Source organism: Otolemur garnettii, unplaced genomic scaffold (assembly GCF_000181295.1).
Source record: "Otolemur garnettii isolate 467f Iridium unplaced genomic scaffold, OtoGar3 scaffold00017, whole genome shotgun sequence".
Classification (NCBI taxonomy): Eukaryota; Metazoa; Chordata; class Mammalia; order Primates; family Galagidae; genus Otolemur; species Otolemur garnettii.
This window is the reverse complement of record NW_003852412.1, coordinates 10,198,888-10,214,498: the sequence shown is the minus strand read 5'-3', so window position 1 is coordinate 10,214,498 and position 15,611 is coordinate 10,198,888. Positions and strand designations below refer to the sequence as shown.

The 15,611-nt window shown below is 37.4% G+C and overlaps 1 pseudogene across 1 annotated transcript in view; it reads right to left on the bottom strand.

Annotated features, from left to right (window-relative positions):
- Positions 1-3,524: 3,524 nt before the first annotated feature.
- Positions 3,525-15,611, bottom strand: part of LOC100953642 — a 73,300-nt pseudogene continuing 61,213 nt past the window's right edge. The window contains exon 2 of the transcript XR_002772334.1: positions 3,525-4,896. The product of XR_002772334.1 is annotated as a cytochrome b-c1 complex subunit 2, mitochondrial pseudogene (transcript). The remainder of the gene's footprint in view (positions 4,897-15,611) is intronic.

Below are 15,611 nucleotides of genomic sequence, written 5' to 3'. Positions count from 1 at the left end.
TACAATTTGCTGTTTTATACTTATTAAATAGAAGGATGACTTCCTTATTAAAATAAGTTGTCTATTTTCTAAATAACTGCTAATTTTATGTGGAATAGTAAAAGATTAAATACACGCCTCCTAAAATTGAGAGGAAAACCAGGGTATTCTCTCATACCACTCCTATTCAGCCAGTGCTAGTCCCATTTAGTCCTAGCCGGTGCAAAAAAAAAAAAAAGTAAAAGACACATAGACACACATATTAGAAAACAAAAGTAAAATTATCTTTATTCAGGGATAACATAATTGTGTATAGTTCCTGATCACTGCAATAATGTGAATGTCACAATCAGGCAAGTCACATGAATTTCTTGGTTTCCCAGTGCCTATGAAAGTTATATTTACACTATATTGTAGTCCACTAAGCATACAATTGTATTATGTCTAAAAAGCAATGTACATGCCTTAATTCAAAAATACTTCATTACTAAAAATGCTAATGATCACTGAGCCTTTGGCAAGTCATAATTTTTTTGCTGGTGGAGGGTCTTGCCTTGATGTTGATGACTGCTGAAAGATCAGGGTGATGGTTTCCAAAGGTTAGGGTGACAGTGGCAACTTCTTAAAATAAAACAATGAAGTTTGTGGACAAATGAACTCTTATGAAAAATTTCTCTGTGGCATGCAATGCTGTTTAATAGAACTTTTACCCACAATGGAACTTTCAAAAATGGAGTCGTTTTTCTCAAATCTTGCCACATCATCAACTAAGTTAATGTAATGCTGTAAATCCTTCAATGTCATTTCAGCGCTGTTCACAGGCTCTTCACCAGAAGTAAATTCTAACTCCAGAAGTCACTTTGCTCATTCATAAGGAGCACCTTTTCATTCATTCAAGTTTGACCATGAGACTGCGGTGACTCAGACATCTTCAGGGCTTGCTTCTAGTTCTAGTTCTGTTGCCGTTTCTACCAGAATTACCAGTGACTTCCCCCACTAAAATCTTGAACACTTCAGAGTCATCATCAGTCACATCAGATTAATGTCTTCCAAGCTCCTGTTAATGTTGATATTTTGGTCCCTTTCTATGAATCACAAGTGTTCTTTTTTTTTTTTCACAAGTGTTCTTAATGACATCTAGTATGGTGAATGATTTCCAGAAGGTTTTCAATTGAGGTTTCTCAGGTATATCAGAGGTATCACTATCTATAGCAGCTATAGTTTTATGAAATATATTTCTTAAATACTAAGACTTCAAGTTCAAAATTACTCCTTGATCCATAGGCTGCTGAATGAATGCTGTGTCACCAGGCATGAGAACAACGTTAATTTCCTTGCACATCTCCATCAGCAATGACCAGGTGCATTGTCAATGGGCAGTAATATTTTGAAAGGAATCTTTTTTCCTGAGCAGGAACTTTTGATAGTAGGCTTGAAATAGTCAGTAAACATATATCATTGAATGATTATTATGAACAAATAAACTGTCATCCAGCTTGTCGTTCCATTAACAGAGAATAGGCAGAGTAGATATAGCATAATTTTTAAGGGTCTTGGGATTTTCAAAATGGTAAATGAGCATTGGCTTCAACCTAAAGCCACCAACTGCATTAGCTGCTAAGAGAGTCAGCCTGTCCTTTGAAGCTTTGAAGTCAGGCATTGACTTTTCTCTAGCTATGAAAGTCTTAGATGGCGTCTTCTGATAGAAGGCTGTCTACATTGAAAATCGATTGGTTAGTATAGACTCTGTCATCAGCGGTCTTAGCTACATCTTTCTGGATGACCCACTTCTGCTTCTAGGTCAGCACTTGCTGCTGCCTCTTTATGTTACGGAGGTCCCTTCATTCCTTAAACCTCACGAGCAACCTCTGCTAACTTCAAACTTTTCTTCTGTAGCTTCTCACCTCTCTTGGCCTTCATGGAATTAAAGAGTATTAGGGCCTTGCTCTGGATTAGGCTTTGACTTAAGGGAATGTTGTAGCTGGTCTGATCTTCCAACCAGACCCATCAAACTTTCTCCCTATCAGCAATAAAGCTGTTTTGCTTTCTTATCATTCATTCATGTGTTTGCTGGAGTAGCACTTTTACTGTCCTCTAGGAAGCTTTCCTTTGTGTTCACAATTTGGTTAACTGGCACAAGGGCCTACCTTTTGACCCACCTCTGCTTTCAAAATGACTTCCTCACTAGCTTTTGATTTAAAGTGAGAGATGTGTGACTTTTCTTTCACTTGAATGCTTAGATGCCTTTTTAAAGTTATTAATTGGCCTAATTTTAATATTGTTGTGTCTCAGGGAATATAGAGGCCCAAGGAGAGGGAGAGAGACAGAGGAATGTCTTGTTAGTGGAACAGTCAGAACATACAGAACATTATTAATTAAGTTCGCCATCTCATGTGAGTGCAGTTCATGGGGCACCAAACGATTATAATGGTAACATCAAAGATCACTGATCACAGATCACCATAACGATATAATAGCATAGAAATGGAAATATTTCGAGATACCAAATGTGACACAGAGACACTAAGTGAGCACATGCCACTGGGAATATGGCACTGATAGACTTGCCACAAGATGGCCACAAACCTTCAATTTGTAAAAAGTGCAGTATCTGGGAGGCACAATAAAGTGAAGGACAAATGAGCTAAGAATGTAAGTAGAAAATCTTTAGGGATCTACAACAGAAGTTGGTAGAACTTAGTTAATGAATTAGTTAACTTAGCAAGATCACAGGATACTAGTCAGTGTACAATAATAAATTGTATTTCTCTTTCCCAGTAATTAAAACTTAAAAGTTGACATTTAAAAATCCAATGCCATTTGCAATAGGAAAACGATATAATCCAATGCCATTTGCAATAGGAAAATGATATAATAGCATAGAAATGAAAATATTTCGAGATACCAAATGTGACACTCGTTAGGTGCTTAGGGATAAATCTAACAAAATATATAAGATCAATAAATGTTCAAATCAAATTTACCTATAGATTCAATGCAGTTCAACTCAAAATTCCACAGCAGCATCTATAGAAATTGACAAGTGAACTCTAAAATTATATAAGAATACAAAAGACATAGAATAGCCAAAATAATTGAAAATAGAAAACAAATGACTTCAGGGCACCTAATTTCAAAACCTACAATAAATTTACAATTATCAGGACTGGGTGGAATTGGTATAAATACAGACACATATATCAGACAGACCCACACATATATGGCCAAGGGAATTTAATGAGGGTGAGGATAGTCTTCTGAACAAATGCTGCAGAAACAACTGGCTGTCCAACTGGGGATTAAAGGGAGGAACGTGAATCTTTACTTCTCACCATACTCAAAAACTTGCTCATAATGTAGTCCTAAACACAAAAGCTAAAGCTATAAAACACCTAGATAGAAGAAAGCATAGGGAAAATATCCTTGCCATGTTTAAGTAATCAAAGACTTTTTTTTTTTTAAGCAGAATGCTTTATTGACTTTAGGCCAGATGGAAAGAATTTATACTTTAAGGTTTCAAAAAAAAAGGTAAATATAGGAGACTTTCAGCTCTCTCTTGTAATATGTGCTTCAGTATTAAAACTCATCAACAAAAGGTGTGTGTCCCAAATTTCCACTTGCTGCCATTGACTTCTGGCCTGAAACAAACTTCTTTGCAGCATTTATGACATCATCATCAGCCACTGAATCAATCTCCTGAAGGACTCTGGATGGTTGGATGTAAGAACCAGCAACAAGCGCCTGGGATCCAACTTCATCCAGGAAACCCTCAGAAGACTCCACAGACATTAAGTATCCAGCTTTCGGCTTGTTTCTGGCAGCTTGGACACCTGCTTTGGAAAGGCTTCCTTGAGCAATTGTTTTTATCTGGTTATAAGCAGCCTTGATAACATCTCTAGCAGCTGCAACCTGGGAGATAGTGTAAATCCTGAAAAGTCCAGAATCTGAGTCACTGGCATTAAAAGCAGAAACATTAAATGGCTGGTGAACTCCCTTGGCAACAGCCTGATATAGAAGGTTGGCGGCATTGCTGCCCCTCTTGACATGTGGTCCAGCACCAAACGCATGCTGAAGAAGACTAAATACAGTTGCTTCTGCACTTCCTGTGGCAGCACCTTCTGCTACAAGAGCAGCATGGACAAGACTGTTTCCATTCTGTTCTCGAATTTCACCTCCACGGTATCTGGCCTTAGCACCAGTTAAACCAAGCCCTCCCCTCATGTTGAGAAACTGTTCAGCAATTTGCTTAAGAACAGGATGACTCACACCAAGTCCAACCAAAGCCATTCTTGCACTTGTAAAATGATTCTGAACATAGTAATGTAACTCCTCTGCTGTCACTTTTCCAATCCTATAGTCAGGAAAATACAAGGAATTATCCAAGGCATTTCGGTAAGCTGCAGCATGCAAATTTTCAATGACTTGAGCCTGTGGATTCTGAAAAGCCACTGCTTTGTCAACTCTTAGTTGTGACTGAAGGTCGGCTACTTCCCATAGATGAAATTCTGGTGCTGTGGTGACATTGAGCAGGAACTCCATTAGAATATCAACATCACCCCTCAGGCATTCCACGGTGTAAGCTATGTTCTCCCTTGTTGCAGTCACACTTAATTTACCACCAGCTGCTTCAATTCCACAAGTTATCTTGAAAGATTTGTAGTTAAACTGGATGCAAGACGCAATAAATGAGAAGTTCCTAACTTGTCTGAGTCCTCATATCTACTGCCTGCTTTAATGAACAAACCAATCCTTGATGCAGGAGCATAGTTTTCCAAAGAAGCAAGCACTAAACCATTCGGTAATTTGGTGAACTCAAGGTCCTGAGGATGTGGAGGTGCTCCTGCAGGAGCAGCTATGACTTTAACTTTGGGGGCAACTTTGAAGGAATAAAATCTCGAGAAGGACCCGGCTCTCAATCTTCATGGTTCAAGATTGCTCCGACCCATGGTTGCCACCTTATTAAAGGAAAGCAAGATAGTGGTGGAGCCAAAGACTTCTTAGATAGGATGCAAACAAGAAAGGGAAGAAATTACATATGGGAGTTCATCAGAAGAAAAAAGTGCTCTAAAGACACCTTTATGGAAATTTTTAAAAAAGCAAAGACTGAAAGAAAACATTAAAATTACATATATATCTGACAAAAGACTTATGTATGTGCAAAATATATAGAAACTCTTACAACTCTAAAGTAAGAAGAGATGCAAACCAAGAAAAGATAGGCAAAATATTTAAGCAGGTACATCACACCTGAATGACCAATAAACACATGAAAAGATGTCATTAGGGAAATGTTAATTTTAAAATAGATACAATGAAAGATGTTTGGAGAACACTTAGAGATCTAAAAATAGACCTGCCATTTGATCCTACAATTCCTCTACTAGGTATATATCCAGAAGACCAAAAATCACATTAGAACAAAGATATATGTACCAGAATGTTTATTGCAGCCCAATTCATAATTGCTAAGTCATGGAAGAAGCCCAAGTACCCATTGACCCATGAATGGATCAATAAATTGTGGTATATGTACACCATGGAATATTACGCAGCGTTAAAGAAAGATGGACACTTTACCTCTTACATGTTTGCCTGGATGGAGCTGGAACATACTCTTCTTAGCAAAGTATCTCAAGAATGGAAGAAAAAGTATCCAATGTACTTAGAGTTACTATGAAAGCAATTCATAGCTTTCATAAGAAAGCTCAAGAAGAAGGGGATAGGGGGAGAGGAAAAGAAGGGGAGGGGCGAGGATGAGTGGAGGGAGGGTGATGGTGGGACCACAATTATAGCCCAAGAAGAAGGGAAAAGGGAAGAGGAAGAGAAGGGGAGGGGCGAGGATGGGTGGAGGGAGGGTGGTTGGTGGGACCACAATTATAGCCCAAGAAGAAGGGGAAAGGGGAGAGGAAGAGAAGGGGAGGGGCAAGGATGGGTAGAGGGAGGGTGATTGGTGGGACCACGCCTATGTGGTGCATCTTACAAGGGTACATGTGACATTTACAGGGGTAGAATACAAATGTCTTAACAGAGTAACTAAGAAAATGCCGTGAAGGCTATGTTGACCAGTTTGACGAAAGCATTTCAGATTGTATGTAAAACCAGCACATTGTACCCCATGATTGCATTAATGTACACAGCTATGATTTAATAAAAAAAAGAAAGTAAGAAATAGTTTGGTAGTTTTTATAGAGATATTTTGTTTCTAGGTATTCATCTGAAAGAAAGGAAAGCATTTGTCTACAAAGCAAATGTGCTTAGCAGCTTCATCTGTAAGAGTCCCAAACTGGAAATAATTCAAATATCAATCAAGAAGTGAATTGATATACTCCAAGGACTATGTCCATATATAGGAATCCTCTCAGCAATAAAAAAGAATGAATTACAAATGCATGGAACAATCCATGAAGCTTAAACTATTGTACTGAACAAAACAACTCAGACAAAAAAGAGAAAATACATCACTCTTTGGTTTATACAAAAATTTTAAAAGGAGAATCAAATCTATCATAAAAGAATATAGACCCACAGTTGCCAGAGTTGAGCAAGGATTGACTACAAAGGAACAAGAGGAGACTTTTTAGTGGTAGATACATTCTAGATCCCAGTTGTGGTAGTGGTACTCAGGTGTATAACATCTGCCAAAGGTCACCAAATTGTACATTTGAAATATAAAATTTTAAAAGGATTAATTTTATTTTATGTTCATTTTACTTGGAAAAGGTAGAGTTTTAAAAAAATTAAAGTCTGACAAATACTATAATCTTTCCAAAATTCAGGAAAAGAACCTAAAATAAATCAACTTGCTGACACACTTCTATAATACTTTTACTCTACATTTTCAGCTATTTGATCTTTGATTGCCTCTTCATTTTTTTTAGAAATAGAAAAATAATCAAACTTTTCCTTTAGCAGTATTTATCCATTTTTTATTCTTGATAGTGTAAGTAGACATTTTTACTTCATACTCAAGTTTTTCTAAGTATTCGATATTATGCTTTTTCTAGACTTTTTAGATCTGCCTTTTTGTCTTCTCTCTACTTGTTGCTCTACGCATATTTTAACTTGTCACAGATTATCTGGAATTAATATTACATATTTTCACATATAGCATTAAGAGCTTATATTTCTACTTATCCCTTCCTTTCTTTTTTATATCTTTATTATGTTGTTTAGGCTGGTTTTGTTTTAACTAATAATATGTGTTTCAAACCTTTTTAAAATTTTTGTGTATTTATCACTTATTTTACTGTTGTAAAAAGTGCAATACCTGTGAAGCATAATAAAGGATTTAAAGAACTCTTTACTCATTATTGTAGATTCCAGTTTCTACTGGTAATATTTCCCTTTAACTAAGAACTTCCCTTAAGCATTTCTTGCAGTGGAGATCTGTTAGTGACAAATTCTCTTAGTGTTCTTTTCTCTAAAAAATATCTTTTTTTACCTTTATAACTGAAATATATTTTCATACTGCATATGAAATTCTAGAGCAAAAGGATATTTTTAGCCCTTTAAATATGGCATTCCATTATTTTTTACTTTGCATTGTTTCTTATGAGAAGCCAGTCATAATTCTTATCTGCATGTATTGTTTCTTTTTTGTTCCTCTGGTAGTCTTTAGGACTTTTTATTTATCTTTGTTCTTATCAGTTGGACACTGATGCTGTACATGTAATATTCTGTGCATTTATTCTGTTTGGGGTAAACTGACTTTTACTTAGTCACTCCTTCCCCAAGGCTTCTGTTTGAATCTGTCAAATCTCTTGGGTTTTAGCAGACTTCCCCCTTCTCCTGCCTGTATGCAGACCAAGTGTTTCTACCCAGCTCTCACAGCATGCTACTCACATACGAAGGACTTTTCTATTGGATAATCAGCTTTTAAAGGTTTTCTTATATCTGTTGCTCTTCAAAAGTCCTATAAGTAAGTGTGGGTTGTATGTTGTCTGGATTTTTCATACAGACAACAAATGTTACAAATTGGAGGAAAAGCCTTCCATTTCCTTTCACAATCTAGCCTAATGTGAACAGCCTACACCAGCTATTTTCCAATGTGGTCTTATGAAAGAACATGGTCTTTCAGATTCAGACAGACATAAATTCAAAACTTAGATTCTGCACTTACTTGTAGAAAACAGTTCAGCTAGTTCGGCTAGTAGCTAATATGCAAAATATCATGTAGTCAATGAAAACCTTTTAGGAGAGCCCATTGAAGAAGAATGATCTACTGTCAGATAACAGCTTCTGCTGAGTTTTGCTGGATCACCTTTTATAGCTGGAGCTGGAACTAGTGTCCCCACAAAAATTGAATACTGATCTGTGTGCTAACCTAAGATTTAACAAATTCTGGCCAGGATTAGGTAGTCAGAGTATCAGACTAGTCATTTTGTTCTTACAAATGAAAAGAAATAGTCCCCTCAGAAAGCTAGCTTCATACTGTTGAGAAGAAAAAAAAGCAGCAGCTCCAGTTTCACTGCCTGTCTTTAAAATACTAATAAAAATGTAAGTATTTTTGTGATTATTAAAGTGAGTGCTTTCCAGAAAATGTCTTTTTTGACAAGTGTATTACACAAATTGGCAGAAAATCAACTTGCCTTAGAAATGACAAGCACAATCACACCAGTCATTGGAACTGACAAGGTGTAAGTATACTCATAAAACATAGTTTAATTCAAAGCATCTCAGTAAATCATTCTGCACAGAAAATACTTAAAAGTCATTTGTTGGTCTATTTGTAACATCTGATTTTTATCTACAAAATCTGCTTAATAAAAATCTACAGTAAATACAGAAATACCAAACATTCTACTAAGAGTAGTAATCATTGAGCCTATGATTCTACCTTATTTTGATCAAGGTTCCCCTTCCGTTCATTCATATGTTTATTGAGTACCTACTGTGTGTCAGAGTCCATGTTAGGAACTGGGGATATGGTGATTATTAAGACTTTCTCTGTTCTTGTATAATCTATAATGTTCTAGAAAGATGTTGAAACAAATTTTTACAATGGTGATAAGGGCTACAAAGAACTAGGTACTAGTGGAGTGTGTTATAAAAGCTAATCTGAAGGCTCTAAAATGAAGTTACACGTGAAGGCCTTAGGATAATCAGGAGTTAACAATCCCTATGGGCATAGGGCTACCCTTGCACCAGAAAGTATAGCAGAGGAGAGAAGGCAATTCAAACAAACTTTAGTCTCATTCTCAGACATTTCTCATTTTCAGACATTTTAGGCTATTTTGATGGTCTAACCTGTTGCACTCATCTGTCTTATGGGACATTCTGGATTTTATTTCTTTTCTATTCAAACTTGCAGAATTTACTAGATCACTGCTATTCAAAGCATGTTCTGCTTACAAGCAGCATCTACTTGACTAAACTTCAAGTTCCCACATGCCTTAGTTTCCTAGGACTGCTATAACAAATTACCCATAAATTGAGTGGCTTAAAATAACAGAAATTTATTCTCTCACAGTTCCAAAGGCCAGAAGTTTGAAATGAAGGTGTCAGCAGGACTATACTCCCTCCAAAGGCTTTAAGGGAAAAATCTTTCCTGGTCTCTTCCAGTTTACAGTGGCTGTGGGCATCTTGTGACTGGTGGCTGCAAAACTCCAATCTCTGCCTTGCACAACTGCCTCCCCTGTGTGTCTCACCATTTTCTATGTGTTTCTTCTGTCATTGCATTTATCACTCAGATAATCCAAGATTATCTCATTTCTAGATCCTTTATTCAATTATATCTTCAAAGACTCTTTCCCCAAATATGTCACATTCTAAAGTTCTAGGGGTTAGAATGTAAATGTATCTTGGAGGCCACAATTGAACATGTTACATTACTCATTAAATCAAAATATCTGGGCATAGGGCCCAGAGACCCATGGTTTAACAATTTTTTTACTTATTTCTTTTATAATACTAAAGTTTGAGAGTTGCTGGACCAAATCTTTGGCTGCTCACCTGGGTTCTATTATTGGATCTTTCTGTTTAACCCTTTCCTGCTGCTGATCATTGGAAACATGGAACATTTGTTCTGACATTAAATGATGCATTCAAATAGCCTTCAAATGAACACATTTATTTGTTTTGTAATGGTTATTTTCAAAAGAATTCAATAATTAACCTTTTACTTTTCTCATGAATAAAAAAATATTTGTTTATGGCTAGAAGAGAATATCAGATCACTTTATGCATAGGGCATTCCTTACACTCCTAAAAATATAGAAATCAAATGATGAGAATTTTCAAGAAAAACAAAATTGAATATCATCATTTACCTGACAGTGGTTCTCAACCTGTGGGTCGCGACCCACAGGAACTGTATTAAAGGCCTGTGGCAATAGGAAGGTTGAGAACCACTGATTTACCATGTCAAGGTAATGATCTCTTCAAAAATTAGAAATATGAAATTCTTTCTTCAGAAAACCATTAGCTAGCATTCCCAAAAGTTGTGATAAAAATAAAAGCCACAAACATGAGATTTGATACTTTTTTTATGTTTAAATAAAATAGGGAAAAAATGAAGAAAGCCAATTTATGTTCTGATCCCACTATCCTTTTTTGTCCTTTTTCCAAGGTCAAGTCTATTACTCATTTTATAAATGAGCCAGGGCTAAGGGTTAATTATCTTCTAGAAAATCTATTGTGGTCTTGAAATGTCAAATGATATTTTTAAATTGTCTTCATCTTTATAAGATCTTAAAGATTCATAAAGCATTACTACTGACCTTGTGATATAGTTAAATTCTGTTTACATTTTCATACAGAAAACTCAGTTTGGATATTACAAATGATTGATAGATTTAAAACAATCAGATAAGATTGAAAAATCCAGTCCAAGTATTTTATACACATTTAGAATTACCCACTACAAATACCCAGGCACTTCCCCACAAATATATACCACACTGTTGAAAAATACAGCCAGTAGTTTCTAAAGGTTATGGTTTTTCCTACTGTAAAACATACGTGTGATTGTGTTCTGGTTCCTTCACCAGATCAAAAACCCAAGACTTACCATTTATATAACCACTTGCTTTCCCATTTACTGCACTGACCTCCAAGCTTTGTCCTGAAAGGATGGCATTACTAATAAACCATCTAATGGAGAAAAGTAAACTATCAGGAAAAAGAGAGAAAGATCATAGTACCTAATTACTGCCTTGTTTAATTAACTGCCTGTGGCTTACCTTACCTTTTCATTATGATTAATTACCTCCAGAGTTTATTTTCACAGCACTTGGAAAGAATTGAGAAGATATTAATATAAGGATTGTGATACTCTCACCCCCATCCTCACCCCCAGTTCCTGCAAGACCACATTCCAATGATGCTAATAAGCCAGCCTCACCAAGAAGAAGAAGAGAAAAAAAGGAAAAACAGATGTGACAATTTCACAGATGTCTTTTGCTATCAGCTGGTAAAAATCACTTTTTCTTCCTCTTATCCCCAAATAAACCCCAAACCCCTTACTCTCCACGCCAGCACTTCTCCTTTCTTTCTCTTGTGCCATGCCCTTCCCACTCTTGGGAAGTACAAATATTTCTTTCTTTAAAACTATTCTAATTTGTGTGTCCAGAATTCTTTCTCAGACCTAGCTATGAGTCTCCACTGTAACCCTTCCATTTGAGACTTACTCTATGTGTGGAACCTGCTTTAATAATCCCAGATGTCCCCCTGGAGTTCCACCCCAGTTTATTCACTCCACAACTATTGCTTGGCCACCTACTATGTGCCAGACACTATGGATACAGAAATTAATAAGAAGGAAGTTCTGCCCTCAGAACAGCCTTCTTTCATGCAGAATGAGCAAAGCCAATGAGGGGTGGGGGATAAAGGTAGAGCACTGGCAGTCAAGGATAGAATATTCTGTAATTATATCCAAAAACCATGTGCCAAAATTTAATATATATTATCTCAAAACGTCAGGACAACCCTATGAGGTTAAATATTACCATATTTCTGAAGAAGAAGAAAATCAGATTCAGCAGCTCCAAAGAATTTGTTCCAAAATACAAAACTGCTGATGTATGGAGCCAGGATTCACACCAAGACTACTCAGTTCCAGGTATCCTGCTCTTGACCATGTCACTATACAGTCCCTTATGGGACAGATACTTCAACATTCTCAGACTTACCATCTCTTCTCCCCCTCCCCAGCTTATCCCCAACCACTGCCTGCAGACACAACCAGGTTGAGCCACACACAGTGAACTAAACACAGTGCAAACATGTTGGCGTGGCACCTGTAGTACAGTGGTTAGGACACTGGCCACATACACCCAGGCTGGAGGGTTCAGATCTGGCCTGGGCCAGCTAAACAACAATGACAACTGCAACGAAAAAATAGCCAGGCATTGTGGCAGCTGTTGTAGTCCCAGCTACTTGAGAGGTTGAGGCAGGAGAATCGCTTAAACCCAAGAGTTTAAGGTTGCTGTGAGCTGTGACTCCATAGCACTTTACCAAGGGCAACATAGTGAGACCCTGTCTCCAAAAAACAAAACAAAACAAAACATGTTCACTTCCTTTATTTGTGTAACTCAATTAAATTCAGTTCCCTACACTATCTAATAGCAGTCAACTTATAACAAGTACTTCTGAGATTTCTCGGTCTAGCAGTGATTTTTATCTCATTCAGTACGGCCTTGAAATTGACTCTCTAACAGGTTAAATCTTAGCTGAATATTCTGTGTTTATCTTTCTCTCTGGAGTAGTATCTAAGAAGAGGGAAGCTTGTGGGAACACTGTGGCCTTGGCAGGATAGATATAACTTCTCTGAAGTCATGTCTGTGCTGGTGTCTACTGCTAACATAATTTGTCCTCTAGGTTCAAGGGGGACAGAGTGCTACCTCAGGCAGAAGGCTCTCTGGTGCTTCCAGTCCCTGGGTTCAGTTCTTCATTCCATCTGCAGCCTGGCTGGCAGCATTCTTTTGGTAAAGACCTTCTCATCCCTGCTAGGTGACCATTGTACAGGCTTTCCAGCTCTTACTCTTAGCTAACCTCTGTGCCCTCACATTGGGCTCCCAGGAATAATTAGACTCAAGATACATGGAGAAAGTTTGGAGGGGTTTTCTCTGGCCCACTTTTCCCCTATAAACACCTTTGCCATTTTGCTAAGCTAGTAGGAAGCAGGACGGTTTTCTCTGAGTCTTGATGTTGTTCTAGATTGCACCTGGGACTTTCTTGTCCAGGCTTCTGAGACTAAGGAAGATTGTAGGGGGATTCAGGTACATGGGGTGGACTTCAAAGAATGTGGTTACTAACTGGTTCTAATTTCCTTTTTCCTCTCCTCTCCTCTAGTATGGAGGTCATTTATTAAGTCTGGGTGAGAAATAGAGAGCTGTTTTTTTCAGTTCCTCAAATCCATTTCTGATCTCTTCTATCACAGATCCACCTCAAACTAGAATCAAAGAATAAGTCAACTTTCTTCTTAGCTGTGAACTATTCCTATGTCAATAGACATTCTTTCTGCCAAATGGGAAAATATGGACAACTATAAAAGGTGGACTTGGAATAGTATAACAATTAATGATTTGAAATGCCAGTAATAAATATTTCACTGAATTCTAGGTTTTAACTATTTCCTCCTTCAAGCAAGCAGACGTGGATAGACATGACCATTAAAAGTGAGGTTATGATTACTAGGCATCTACCCAGAAGAAAAAAAAAAATCATTGTATCATAAGGACATTTGCACTAGATTGTTTATTGCAGCTCAATTTACAATCGCCAAGATGTGAAAACAACCTAAATGTCCATCAACCCAGGAATTACTTAACAAACTGTGGTATGCTATTCAGCCATTTTTTTAAAAAATGGTGATTTTACATCTTTTTGTATTAACCTGGATAGGTTGAAATGCATTCTTCTTAGTATCACAAGAATGGAAAAGCAAAGATCCAGTGTACTCAATACTCAATATAAGCCAGCAGATGATCTCATACACATCCACATAAGAGAAAAATTCAATTCAATTCAAGGTGGGAGAAGGGGAAGAAAGGGATGGGAGAGTATGGGATGGAAAGAGACAGGAGGTGGAAGGGAATTTGTGTGCTCCCACCTAATGGGCACAATATAAAGGTACATGGCACACCTCTTGGGTGCAGGACACAACTACAAGAGGGACTCTACCTAACAGAATGCAAATATTGTGCCCTGGTTGTTTGTACCCTCACATTAACCTGAAACAAAAACAAAAAAAGTGAGGTTATATGCTAGGTATCCACATAGAGTCCACAAATGTGTGATTAACAGCAATAGGTGGAATCAGGGACAGAAGCCAAGAGAACACTCACATGGTGCAAGTTTTTATACACAACTTTAGAGAAAACCCAGATAGGTGGGAATTTCATAATTCTTCACAAGTTTCTATACTCAACTCTAAAAAAGCAATATGAACAGAGATACAGAAAAACAGTAGGGAAAATGACAAAGTACAGATAATTATTTGGAAATCTCTCTCAGTTCAAAGACAAATAATGATCATAACAAAAGTGGCTTTCCTTAACAGAATTTAAGAGGCATATAATTTGAAATAAAAAGCACAGAGGTATTTAGTATGTTGAGTTGCTTAGAGAGTGGTTCAATGCAAATTTGTTAGATCAATGTTTCCCTGGCAGAGAAGCAATTACATTTAAGAAAGTTTTCAAAGGTGGTTACCAAGCAACTACACTCAGCCTACACACATTGTTCATAATCTCTGGTAAATTATAGAAAATGACAGCCTATCATTATAGAACAGAGACATACAAAATTAGGGCATTATTATTCTATGTTCCTCCTCCAGGAGAAAAATCAATTATATCTTTGGTACAATGATTAGGTTAAATAACTACAATAGGTATTAAATGTTAGCATGTCATAGTATAAAACCATAAAAAACCCAGAAGCTTTTCAAAGAATGACCCTTGTAAGCAGGTACAACCCTCCCCTGACCTGACTTTGCATCATACGTCTTCTTTCATAGCAAGAGCAGCTCAAAACACTATACTATATTGATAAAATTTTTTAAAAGTCTTTGGCTCTATAAGAAAAATATACATATTCACATTATGCACAATCCAAAAATCTCTATTCTCTAACAAAATGATGATATTCTTGGAGTCAATGTGGTTGTGACAGTAGCATCTTAATCATTGCCTACTATTTTTTCAGATGAGATCAGCATACAGTAGATAAAATTAAAAATGCCCTATTTAAGATATCAGGAATACATCTAATCTCTTGGGTAACAAACACTTCTATTAAAAGAGTATGCCACTAAATTTAGTAATCATGAACAAAGGAAGAAAAACTGGTTGGAATCAGAATCTATGAAGTCAAAGACGGGGAGCTGAGCCCAGAAAGAAGTTCGGCAAGCTATAAATCCAAGGAAGATCATTTAAGAACATAAAATACAGGTACAAAGCGGGCCCCAGAACTGCTTACCAGACCCGCCCCCCTCCCGCGGGTGGCGGGTGGCCGCAGAGAAGCCCCCAGTGCCAGGCAGCCACGGAAGTACTTCTAGACCTTAGCGTACCCACGCCGGTGGCTGTGGACGACTGCACCACTCCGGGAGGGCCTAGAACTGCTTGCCAGAACCGCGCACCCCACGGGCGGCAGAGAGGAACCCCGTCCCAGGGCTCTGGGCAGGTCCAGAACTG